General features: G+C 35.9%; 1 long non-coding RNA gene across 1 annotated transcript; it reads right to left on the bottom strand.

The window, feature by feature from the left end:
- Window positions 1-7,372: 7,372 nt before the first annotated feature.
- Window positions 7,373-12,505, bottom strand: LOC117801061. The gene is made up of 3 exons (XR_004623443.1): window positions 12,377-12,505; window positions 8,065-10,042; window positions 7,373-7,953 (listed from the first exon to the last, which is right to left on the bottom strand). It is a non-coding gene; the product is annotated as an uncharacterized LOC117801061 (long non-coding RNA).
- Between the last annotated feature and the right edge of the window lie 4 nt (window positions 12,506-12,509).

Genomic DNA, 12,509 nt, shown 5'->3' with positions numbered 1-12,509 from the left:
GTACAATGGTAATTGCCAAGGGCTGAGGAGGGACCAGGAAAATGGGGAAAGGCTGGTAAAAGGGTACAAGCTTTCAGTTATAAGATGAATAAGCTTTAATGATCTAATGTATAGCGTAGTGACTATAGTTAATAATACTTTACTGTGTTATTGAAATTTGCTGAGAGAATAGATCTTAAGCATTCTCACCAAAAAAAAAAAAGTATGCGAGGTGTTGGGTGTGTTAATTCACTTGATGGTGGAAATCCTTTTACCATGTACATGTATATCAAGTCATCGTGTTCTATATTTTAAATATATTAACATTTTTTTGCCAATTATATTGGAAAAGATTTTAAAATTGCTTGTTAACTTTTGTTTTCCTGAAAATAACGACTGATGTATGGCCTTCCTTAGGAAGGAAAATTCAAGCCAATACAGCAAGCTGGATAATCTGGTTCTTCACTTACATCCATGAAGTACCCTAGCAACCCACTCCAGGAGGAAAGTGGATTCAAGGTAGGACTCAACATCCTGATCAAAACACTGAAGATTAATTGTTGACCAACGCTGATTCCATTATGCAAGCACATAGGTCTAGTATAAAGAACACCAGACTGGGAGTCAGAAAATGTGAAATTTGTCAGCAGCCTAGTTGTCAGGAAATATAAGGTGTATTAGGGTGGTAACATCATTATCTAAACTGTGATACTTGAGTGATAGGAGACAGTTAGTGACTATACCAGGACAGCAGTTGTAAACTGGGACTGTCCATAGCAAATTGGGACAATGATCATCCAAATTATGTCCCTAGATGTTCTCTACAGACCCTTCCAGTTGTAAAACAATGATCCACGTTAGCAAATTAGTTTTAAATTTTTATCTCTAAAGGTTAGGGTTGACAGATAATTAACATTTCAAAAATTATTAGGTTGATTTAAGACAGAAGTTTTAAATACTAAGAGCAAGGTTTAGAACACTATCTCCCCAAGAGTCTGTTCTTCAATCTTTCATAGTCTTCTGATAGAGGAAGAAATTATTGTTCTTCTTTCCTAATACTTTCATGAATACACTGAGTGCTTTAGCTCTTCTCCTCAAGCGCCAAAAAATATTTTTCGTGTTCTTTTCATATTTGGTTCTTTTTTCATATTTGGTTTTTAGAAAGCAATCTTCTCCTTTTAGCCCAGTCTGAGGTGAGGAGGAGAAGGGAAAGGTGGGAGGTGGAAAGTGGAGGAAGAGGGATGGGAATGAGAAATACAAGTCCAGGGCAGGCATTGTCCCTCAACTTCTCTTTGAGGAGTGGACTTGAGATGGACAAAACCGACAGTGCCTCCTGGGTATTTCCTATACTGTGCTGTCTTCACATACGCTGTGATTCTATTGCCTAAAGATAGGCATTTTCCATAAAATCTGGCCTCCAAATGCAAGCTATTCACTCGGTGCTTGTACCAATCCTCTCCTCTCTTAACTCTGAGGAGTTGACACCCGAAGGCTCTGTTTTCCAGCCCCTTTAGTTGCTGGCTTCCAGTCAGGTCCTGCCAATGGGATGGAATGGCAGAAAGCAAAGAAAACCCAGAGTATTTCTTTGCCTTCTTTGCCTCCAGCTGCATCACCTATAAGGCTCCTGTTCTTTGCTGTGATTCGGCTTCCTCCGGGTGACCCTGGCCTTGGGCTTTGCCCCACATTCTTCTCTTTGCCCCATCAGCCTAGGGACAGCACTGGCATCCTGCTCTTGCTAATTTCTGAGTTGCCTCAGTCTTGCTAGCCCTCTCAGTTCTTTTAATACCTGAGCTGTCAATTCTAAGTTATTTAAAATACTCTAGGGTAGTTTTTGTTTTATTGGTGGAATCCTGACTGCTATTATAGTCAATAAAATAGTAAGCTGTTCCAACTGTGGAGGAAGAACTCACTGGAAAGGCTTTATGGCGAGATGGAATGTAGATCTCCTACATGGAACCTTTCCCAGGGTAATGTGATTATTTGAAAATTTTACCTTTTATGTTGGCTTTAGACCTGACCATGCACAGGATGCGACTCCCTCTACGTAACGTGGAGTGCTGAACCATGTTGTTCCACAACGCGATCTACTTTATCAAACACCTGAGATACACTTAGAGATTCAGTATGAAAAAACGACGTGAGTAGAAACGTTCTAATAAAAGGAAGCTTTAGAAATCAAATACTTGTTTGTATAAGGATAGATCCAAATGCTTTATGTATTTTTACTGAAATAGAAAACACATACTATAAGTAGAGTGTGCAAATGATTTTACATAAAAACGCATTAAAAGAAATCACACAAATTACATTAGGCTATTCGTGGTCTATAATCGCTCCCAAATAATATAGTATAAAAATAAGCAATGTTGCAAATGGCCTTCAAAACCAGGATAGTTTGGGCCCCAAATTATATCAGAATTAGTAACATAAGTAGTAATTAGAATTGATTTTACAATTATATTTAAATTCAAATACTCCAGGATCTTAAAATATTCATTTTACTAAATAGAGAAATAAAATTATCAAGTTTATAATACCAAATTTCAGGTAAAAATCTGCATTAAATTATCCACGCCAAGAAAAATATATCTAAGAAAGTGTTTCCTTAATTTATCATAAACATTTCATCTTTCTAAAGTTCTGTTTCATTATATCTGGTCTTCTGGGTCTGGTAAGTGAAGCTGACTTTTACAGAAAATTACTCCTGTAGCAACTACTACTTTCCCCTGGGAGTGACTGCACATAGCTCCTGATTGCTCCATACAGACCTATCATATAAAATTAAAATGCTGCAACTTGATCAGAATGATGCACTCTTGCCTTATATGAAAATACAAATCACAGTATGCTGACACTCAGTAACTTCAGCTTTTTTACTAGCCTAAGAGGATTAAGAAGATACTATAAAATTTCACCATAGGAAATACCATGGATGTAAAACAAACCTGCACAAGATTTTACCAGAATGACTATAAAGAAATGGAAATAAAATAAATACACATACCTGGTCCCGCACAAGTGTCTGCATATTAATACTAATCTGAATATTTAGGCTCACTTTAGTGTATACTAGTTGAAATTTACCCTGCACTATCTTGATGGGTTTTTGCCATTATCACATACTTCATGTTACACTAACAAAAGGAATTAACATTTTCTTTTTTTTAAAGATTTTATGTACTTATTGGAGAGAGAGAAAAGTTGGGGGGAGCAGGTAGAGGGAGAAGCAGACTCCCTGCTGAGCAGGGAGCCCAACACGACAGGGAACTTGATCCCAGGACCCAGAGGACCTGAGCTGAAGACAGAGGCTTATCTAATTGAGCCACCCAGGCGCCCAGCATTTTCAATGTCCCACCTGCATTCTTCCTAGCCTCTTTAGCTCGGGTTTTCAAAAATAGCAATTTCAAATGCAGCTGCAGTATCCATTGTGTTGGGAAAGCCCTCTCAACCCTTGCCCCTGGGGCTCATCCTGCAGACACCCAGCAGTCCATAATATAAGGAGACCACTCTGGATGGATGCAAATGCTTTATCCAAGTTCCACCTGTCTCCAAACCCCAACCAATTAGTTATACAAGCTTTTTATTATATGTGCTCTTTTCCATATTTATGGTATAGCAGATTAAGACGGTGGAGGAAAGGCAAAAGGATCCTAGTTGTGATTATTTTAACAAGGTGGAAATAAAAGATGAGAAAATCTAATTGTATTTTAGCCGGGTACTATTAAGTGTCCCAGTTTTTAAGATTATAAATTCACAATAGTGAATACACTAGTGACTACTTTTAAATAAAACACTGAATAATTATGCGCTATAAAAATCTCATGCTCACAGTTTCAGCTTGGATTTGTTTTGCAGCTTATTTAGTGCTGTCTAAAAATCAAGCAGGTAATGAAAACTACATATTTTGAACACGTATTATAGGAGGCAATGTAGTGAGACTCTAATAAGGCCAGTCACTTAGAAAAGTTAGCGCATTTATCTGATAGTAGCTCCATAAAACAGTCATGGATGCAGGCTGTGCTGGAATTTAACTTCTGCAATGCTGCTTTATAAATCTGACTGAAAGCTTTTTGGAGTCCAGATGCTAAGCCCTAACAAAAGCAAAACGAACTACGGTCTACACAGTATTACTGTTAATACTACTCTGTCAAGCACCACACATATATATGGTGTTTGGCATTCTCTCCTGAACTAGAGAACTTCTAGAATCACAGGATTTGAGAGCTGGGAAGAATTTAGAAAGTCCTGATGTAACTCCTCACTTTACATTTGAGAATAGTGATGGAGCACTAATCAAGGAAGTCAGCATCTATAAAGCACCCAGGTACAAGGGGCTGGGCACTTGTGACTTCATTAGTTTATTTCAGATTAAATAATTCCCCCCAAATCAATTTGTTAATGGGTAAAAGGGAGAATCCAACTTCAAAGGTAGTGCTCTTTCCTCAGGATAAGTATTCACAAAGTGTGGCCAAGGGACCAGCACCAGGGGCATTCCTAGGAAACTTGTTAGAAATGCAAATTCCCAGGCCTCCCTCCAGACCTACTCACCTGGGGGGAGGCCAGCGAGCCCTGCAGGTGATGCTGGCTCATGCACAGTGAGAGCCACTGAGCAGTGGCTAAATTTAATTTGGAGAATATATATTAAAGTATAATCTTATACTAAGCTACTACAAATGTATTATTATACTTTATACCAGAATAATTAAGACAAAGATAGCCTTCAACAAAATTTTGTTTTGATGTTACATGGTTTAACTGACACTGAATTTTTTCTTAAGAAAAAAATGTGAAAGCTATTCCAAATATGCAAATACTGGTAGTAAGACTCTAAAGAAATGTTTTCACGTTCTGTCAAAAGATTCTTGAAACAGAAATCTACCTGCCTTTCAAGGACCCACTGAAATTAATAAATACTCTTGCCTGACTGACTCTATTATTACTTGCTATTATTAAAACAGGGTATAGAAAAACCAAGTAGAGAAATACTGAAGGCTTAGTATGGTAAGAATCTAAGTTAATAAAAGTAGCTCTGAAGAATGAAATCATACATAAAATTAAACACTAAAAATTTCATGAAGTGTCTTGTTAAAGTTTCAATTTTAAAAAGTTTCACTTTAAAGGTTCCAAGTTGGACATTTTTCTTTCCCAACTTTGAAGTATCATGAAGGAAATGTTGTCTTCATCTATTTCTCCACTGCAAATTCCCAACTCAAAAATAAATTCACATTCATCTTATCAAAAACTCAAAATGTTCTCAGATATTTTTAGCCTTTCAGAAAATATGCCTAACCAGAGAGTACTAATTACTTTCTGTAAGTAATTTTTCCTTAAATATATGTCAATGATCTCATTGTTTGACATTCTAGTAGTTAATGTAGATTGCACATGAGAGATTTTACAGGAAAACATTCTTTTAAAGCCAATGACATGGAGCGCGTGGGTGGCACAATCGATTGAGACTGACTTTTGGTTTGGCTTGGGTTGGGTTGTGATCTCAGGGTCTTCAGATCAAGCCCTACCTCAGGCTCTGTGCTCAACATGGATGGAGTCTGCTTGAGACTCACCCTCTCCTGCTGCCCCTCCCCCTCCCACCCTCGCCTCAGGCTCTCAAATGAATACATCTTTAAAAATAAGTAAATAAATGCATTGACATTAAAATGATGCTCACTTTTTAAAATACATAAACCACAATTATTCTAGATAACCAAAAATCAGAATGAAAATAAGGTGACCTACTAAAAGTTAAAGTTAATAAACATTTCAATCATCACACAATCTTTATGCTTGATGGCAAAACAGAAAAGCTTCATGTTACTATAACAGTAAATTCCCAACAGTCATTATTTGCTTCTAATTTATAATGAATTCCTCTTCTATCCAGTGCTTATTAAAGGCTCTTAAGATTTAAAGGGAAATTTCCTGTGTACATACAGCACCCGAACTACAAAACAAAACTTATGAGGCTGATACTATTCAAAAAAGGAAACTGGNAACCACAATTATTCTAGATAACCAAAAATCAGAATGAAAATAAGGTGACCTACTAAAAGTTAAAGTTAATAAACATTTCAATCATCACACAATCTTTATGCTTGATGGCAAAACAGAAAAGCTTCATGTTACTATAACAGTAAATTCCCAACAGTCATTATTTGCTTCTAATTTATAATGAATTCCTCTTCTATCCAGTGCTTATTAAAGGCTCTTAAGATTTAAAGGGAAATTTCCTGTGTACATACAGCACCCGAACTACAAAACAAAACTTATGAGGCTGATACTATTTAAAAAAGGAAATTGGGGGGGGCAGTCTAAAAATTGCAAGTCTATGAAAAAATATACCTCAATTTATCTAAATGAAATTTTTGGTACAAAACAGACATACTAAAACAGAAACCTAACTTTAAATTCTATAAACTGAATGGGGCGCCTGGGTGGCACAGCGGTTAAGCGTCTGCCTTCGGCTCAGGGCGTGATCCCGGCGTTGTGGGATCGAGCCCCACATCAGGCTCTTCCGCTATGAGCCTGCTTCTTCCTCTCCCACTCCCCAGCTTGTGTTCCCTCTCTCGCTGGCTGTCTCTATCTCTGTCGAATAAATAAATAAAATCTTAAAAAAAAAAAAAAAGAATAGGAAAAAAAATTCTATAAACTGAAAATCTTCTCTTAGCCATGTCACCATTTTAAAAAAAAAAAAACCACACAATCTTAGCTACTATNTTCCCTCTCTCGCTGGCTGTCTCTATCTCTGTCGAATAAATAAATAAAATCTTAAAAAAAAAAAAAGAATAGGAAAAAAAATTCTATAAACTGAAAATCTTCTCTTAGCCATGTCACCATTAAAAAAAAAAAACCCACACAATCTTAGCTACATAAATTAAATCTGCAGATGTCACAAATACTATTTATATATTTCTGTGAATTCTTCCTAAAATATTATTTAGTAATAAAGAATATTTCAAAAGGAAAGGAGGGAGAAATGAAGCAGGATTATAACAACTAGAATTGCTTAAAATAAAAATAACATTTCATTTATTTGCTAATATGATTCTGGAAAAAATATCTTCTAATTAATTCCTACTTTATCCTTCTTTAAAGATATTTTGTTTCTTCAACCAGCACACTGAGGATTAGTGCTACATACCTTACTATACTGACTTATGAAAACCCTTGGCTTCCAGAGAAGTCATACCTTGCAACCCCAAACTGGCTCTGCATGATTGACTATAATGAGGATATTAGCATTCTTCCTGAAACAAGGCTGTATACCTTTAAGAACATTCACATTTAACCTTGTGAGCTCACTTCTACAGAAACAGTAAACTTTATCTATCAGCTACCAGGGAAAAATCATTTAATGCAAGGAATTAAACCAGGCTGACAGAAGCCAATATATCAATTTCTTAAAAACTTAAAATTTATTTAAAGGAGTAAGTAGAGGTGCATCGCATACACCTAACAGCTTTTCTGAGCTCCAAAAAGCATTCATCTAAGCACTTGGAAGGCTGCTTCATTTTTCAGTTTTGTTTCAGTAAAGAGCCTGATGTTCACCAAACATCAAGTGTGACAAAACAGCAAACTTCCTTCAATTAAGGTCATAATTTGAAATATTATTCAATAGTGGGATTTAAATTACATATAGGAAGAAAAGTAGAAGACTAAAGAAGGTATCAGAAATTGCTATTTGGTTTTTAGATTCAGAAAAATATGGCTATGGGCCAACACTCCTCTAACAGAGAGGAAGGACATGAGCAGTTACCGGAATGTAAACCTCCCAACATTTCCAAAGGCCAGCAATGCAGTTGCTGTGATCTGAGGGCCTTGATACCTACATTTCTGGGAAATCACAGAATGGAAGTAATCCACAACTGTATTTCTTGAGAAGATGAACCCTTCACTACAAAGGTGCAGAAAGGAAGTTCTCAACTGCTTACTCTTCATGGCTGCAGTATTCAAATAAAAAAATCATTCAAATAAAACCTGGGAGAAAAGATAACAGGTAGGCCAGGAAAGCAGCAGTAATTCATACTTGCAGTTAATCAATTTAATGATGCTTTCTACAGAGATTGTTCTTAGATAAAACNATAAAACCTGGGAGAAAAGATAACAGGTAGGCCAGGAAAGCAGCAGTAATTCATACTTGCAGTTAATCAATTCAATGATGCTTTCTACAGAGATTGTTCTTAGATAAAACAAACAAAAACAAAAACAAAAACCCCAGCAGCCTAGTGGAAGAAGTCCTCTGCACGATCTATCCAGCATGTTAACTAAGGCTGACTGAGTCCTGAATGACAACACCTGATACATATGATATGTGAACACAGAGCGTATGAACAACCAAAAATCTCTAAGTTCAACCTCATCTCCTACCATTTTTACAGAATAATTTAAAAGTTGAGATCTACATTCACTGTTTCAACTATCTTACCCTGTAACTTGCTGAAGGCACTGGTGAGCTGTCAAACAGCAAAAACAGAAAGTAAAGGTATCTAGATAATAAACCTCAACTGAAATTAGTGTTTGAGCAATTGAAATGTTATTAAGTTCTTTTTAAGAAAAAAATTCCTTAGATGTCCACATTCTTTACATGCCTTTTCCCTGAGTCAAGGTAACAAAATCAATATTACTTTCAGCTTAACAAGAATTATTGGTGGCACCAAATAGAACAGGTGTTTCTTTTTTAAACTTAATATCATAAACAATCTTTTAAATTAATATAAAAGTTCTCAGGACAGGCAAAAAGATGGTTTAACCATTTTAGATTCATGGTAACACCAAAGCAACTTTAAGAATGTGAGTAACACAAACTGAAGCTAAATAGTGCAGAGGGAATTTAAAGATTCAGAACCGTTAAGAAATTTTCAAGAGAAACGAACTATTCTCATACAAGCTGAAAAGGAAATGGGTGATTCATCAAAAGTTTAGATGAATCCTGAGACATGTTCATCCACTGACGTTCTACAGTGAACAGGAGCAGTTGCACCGGAAGTACACATAGAACCTAAGTTTAAGAATTGTAATTAAGAGTATATTTAATTTAAGCTTGGTAGAGGAAAAATTCAAATGAAAATTTTAAAGTAGAATCTCTTTTTGCCTTCTTTGGTATTTTGGCCATTAAACATTTACTTAGGAAAACTAGAGGCATCCAGTTCTGGAGTAATTGGGCACACTGATATATGAAAAAAAAAAATCAGAAACCAGTTAATAGATCTGTCATACACAAATACATATATATAAACGTTTTATTTTAATAATACTCTTTATCACTTCAATTTAAATCATTCCATTATGAAAATGTCTTAATTGAAGAGAGAATATTTCTTCAAAACTCTAAATTAAGCAGAGCTTTATCCATTAAATTTACAGCAATAGAGCCTTTAGAAATACATAATTCATTTTACAATAATGCTTCCCCTTTAAAAAATTTGTCATAGTTTGTCACAGATTTAAAATACAAGGCACCTAATGCTAGGAAAGGATAATACAGTTTATGTAGTGTCAGTGAACCAGATGTTTCTCAAATATGGATTCTCTTTAAAGTCCCACTAATTTACATGGACACACTCGCATAAAATTAAGCACTTTTTCTCTGTTTAACTTGCAATATTCTACGAAACTCAAAAATATAATCCGTACCTATTATAGGCAGCTTATTTCATCACTTTATCTGTTAAGAAACACTGATCTATATACTTAAATGATTTCTTGAAAACATTTTCATAATATAGTCCAGCATTTAACAAATAATATGTGAAAATAAAGTCTCCAGAACATAGAATTTTATTCCTTGATTAGTTCAAATTATTTCATCAGCTGAATTCCTTGAGATGTGTAAGGCAGGTTGGTCCTTTAGAGGGACTATGGATTGGAACTTCCTATAACTGTAATGATATGTACACAGCTACATAGCAAAGTACTTCATTATGAAATGAAGAAAACAGATATGAGGAAAATATATTTTAGAGTTCCAAAGAACTGAAACTGTTATTTTTCAGACTAGGCACTGAAACATTTTCTACAAAATCTTGCCAGAGATTGTCTCTTCGCTGCATAATGTTCCATTATCAAGCTAAAAATAAAAACAAACACAAAATCATCATTAGTTTACAACTGTCGTAGCTTTAATTTTCTATAGTTTATACCGCAAAAAGCAAATTATCTTAACATTGAAATATATATCAAACACAGTTTATATACTTAGCAACTGGATACTGGAACTGGAGGGGAATACTAAGAACTCGTGGAAGTAGGTTCCATACTAATGTCAAAGGCTGACAGCCAGCACCACTTCAAGACTGAGCAGTAACAGTTTTATTCATGGCATACCCCATCATTACCCCATGGAGATAAAGATTTTTGCCACACCTGTCCTTTACGCGCTCTTGTAGTCCATCTTCACTATCTCCCTTTTAACCAGTTCTCACTTCCAAAAACATTGAGTCCTTGCCTGGGTGGGGGTGGGTATGAGTGTGAACATGGGAATAATGCACAGCCTACTAGGGAGAGCGTGCATAAGTTATAGTATGAAAAAGCTTTAAAGAATAACTATATGGTTGTNTGGGGGTGGGTATGAGTGTGAACATGGGAATAATGCACAGCCTACTAGGGAGAGCGTGCATAAGTTATAGTACGAAAAAGCTTTAAAGAATAACTATATGGTTGTTTTTTTTTTTTAATTTGAAGATGCCAAGTAAACATATTTAGTTCCACTCTGTCCGCAAAGCTCAGGAGAAGGACAATAAAAGGGTTTTTTTAAAAAGAATAAATCACATGGACAAAGAGAAGAGCAGAGACAAGATACCAACCAGGTATCTCTAAAAGGAGGGGTGAAGAAACAACTAAAAACAGGAAAATGAGCATGGTTTATAGAAAAAGTAGTTAGACATTCAGATGCCCTGCCTTACTTTTCACAGCTGGTCAAGTGTCTCTTCTCCATCCCAGGAGAAGAGGTGAGGTGTATTCTCTAAAAGGGGTAAATTGAGGGTGTCTGGACTGGCGAAATGCCAGGCACAATCCAACATGACTTATTTATATTTATATTTATATAGTCGTAGCATTGTAAATACTGCTTATAGATCTATCCAGAATTATACAATAACTGTGCTAGGATTAAGAGGAGGTGGGAAGGCAGGCAAATGGGGTAGAAGCAGAGGAGGGGAAACTTGAAAGTAATCTATCCTCATCTACCAAAGTGGGAAAACTGACTGATGATGCCTGAAACTGAGAAATCAAGAAATAGAAGTATAAGCAGCGTACTTAGACTGTGTGTGGCGTGGGGGCGGGGAGGGCAAGGAATCAAAACAACTGACTACGAGTTTAAAGTGATTCCTCAGAGTAGGACAAAAACGAAAGCAAGACAGGCAGCACAAGGCAGGTGGCAGCTGCTTTGTACAAGAAATCTTGTAGAATTCTAACTCTCTGCACGTATAACCATCACAACAGTAAAAGCTAGAATAAAAAATGACCAAAGAAACCCAGAACCAAGACAATTAGCCCTAGGTTTGGGGTGAATTTGCCATGAAGACAACAACACTTAAGCCTCAAAGATCAATTTGAGTGCAAGGAGTTGACAGGAGTTGTTCAATGTTCTAGGTGAGCAGGGGAAGCTCAACTGCAATCAGGAAACATTTCAATACAAACTTCCTAAAAGTTATCTCAGAACAAAGGGACATGAATTTCTCTAATTTCAGTAATTTATTGTGATCTCTCACTCTAAATGAACATACAACCACTTCTACACATGCCAAAAATAGATGTTGGATGTATTTCAAGCATTCATTCAGTGAAAGATAAAATATCATGTACTCGATTTGTCATGTCAGAAATATAAAAGATAATATTTTTAAAAATTTTTTAAGAAGGGGGAAATGTTCTTGAAACATTAAGTGAAAAAGCATAGTCAAAGAATCAGGATATACACTATGCTAGTTATGGAAAACACACACACATGTATACAGAAAATACTGGAAATACAATATTATACATTTTTTTTAACTTTTATACTAGGGGAAAAATATTTTTCTAAAGTATATCATTACATAAAATGGTGATTCTTAGCATGAATAAAAGTAATAGTTAAACTTGGGATCACTTCATTTGCACACAGTTTAAACATACCAAGTATTTAATACCTCCGATAATCTTATGAGAGAGGGACTACTGTAACCCCATTTCATAAGTAAGAGAACTGAGGCACAGACAGGTTAAGAACCTTGCATAAGATCACACAGCTAGTACATGGAGGAGCTAGAATTGGAACCCAGGCAGCGTGACTCTAGAGCTTGTCCTTACTCTCTAGACTATACTGCCTCTGAAAAAGCTAACTATGGAAAACCAATTCTGTATTTGAGGATTACAGGAATAAGGAACCTTATTCAATACTAATGATAGCTAATGTACAAACCTGGACTACAGACAACAGCTAACTAGCTCCATCCTCCTGAGAAACACCGTGCATAGGAATGAGACTCTCACACTGCTCACTGTCTTCTGGAACCCTAAAAAAAAAATTTAAGGCAATAGTTAAGGAAAGCTNT

The sequence above is a fragment of the Ailuropoda melanoleuca genome, chromosome 2 (genome assembly GCF_002007445.2).
Source record: "Ailuropoda melanoleuca isolate Jingjing chromosome 2, ASM200744v2, whole genome shotgun sequence".
NCBI classification, from domain to species: domain Eukaryota; kingdom Metazoa; phylum Chordata; class Mammalia; order Carnivora; family Ursidae; genus Ailuropoda; species Ailuropoda melanoleuca.
Note: the sequence above shows the minus strand (reverse complement) of the source record. Positions and strands in the feature narration are given on the sequence as shown.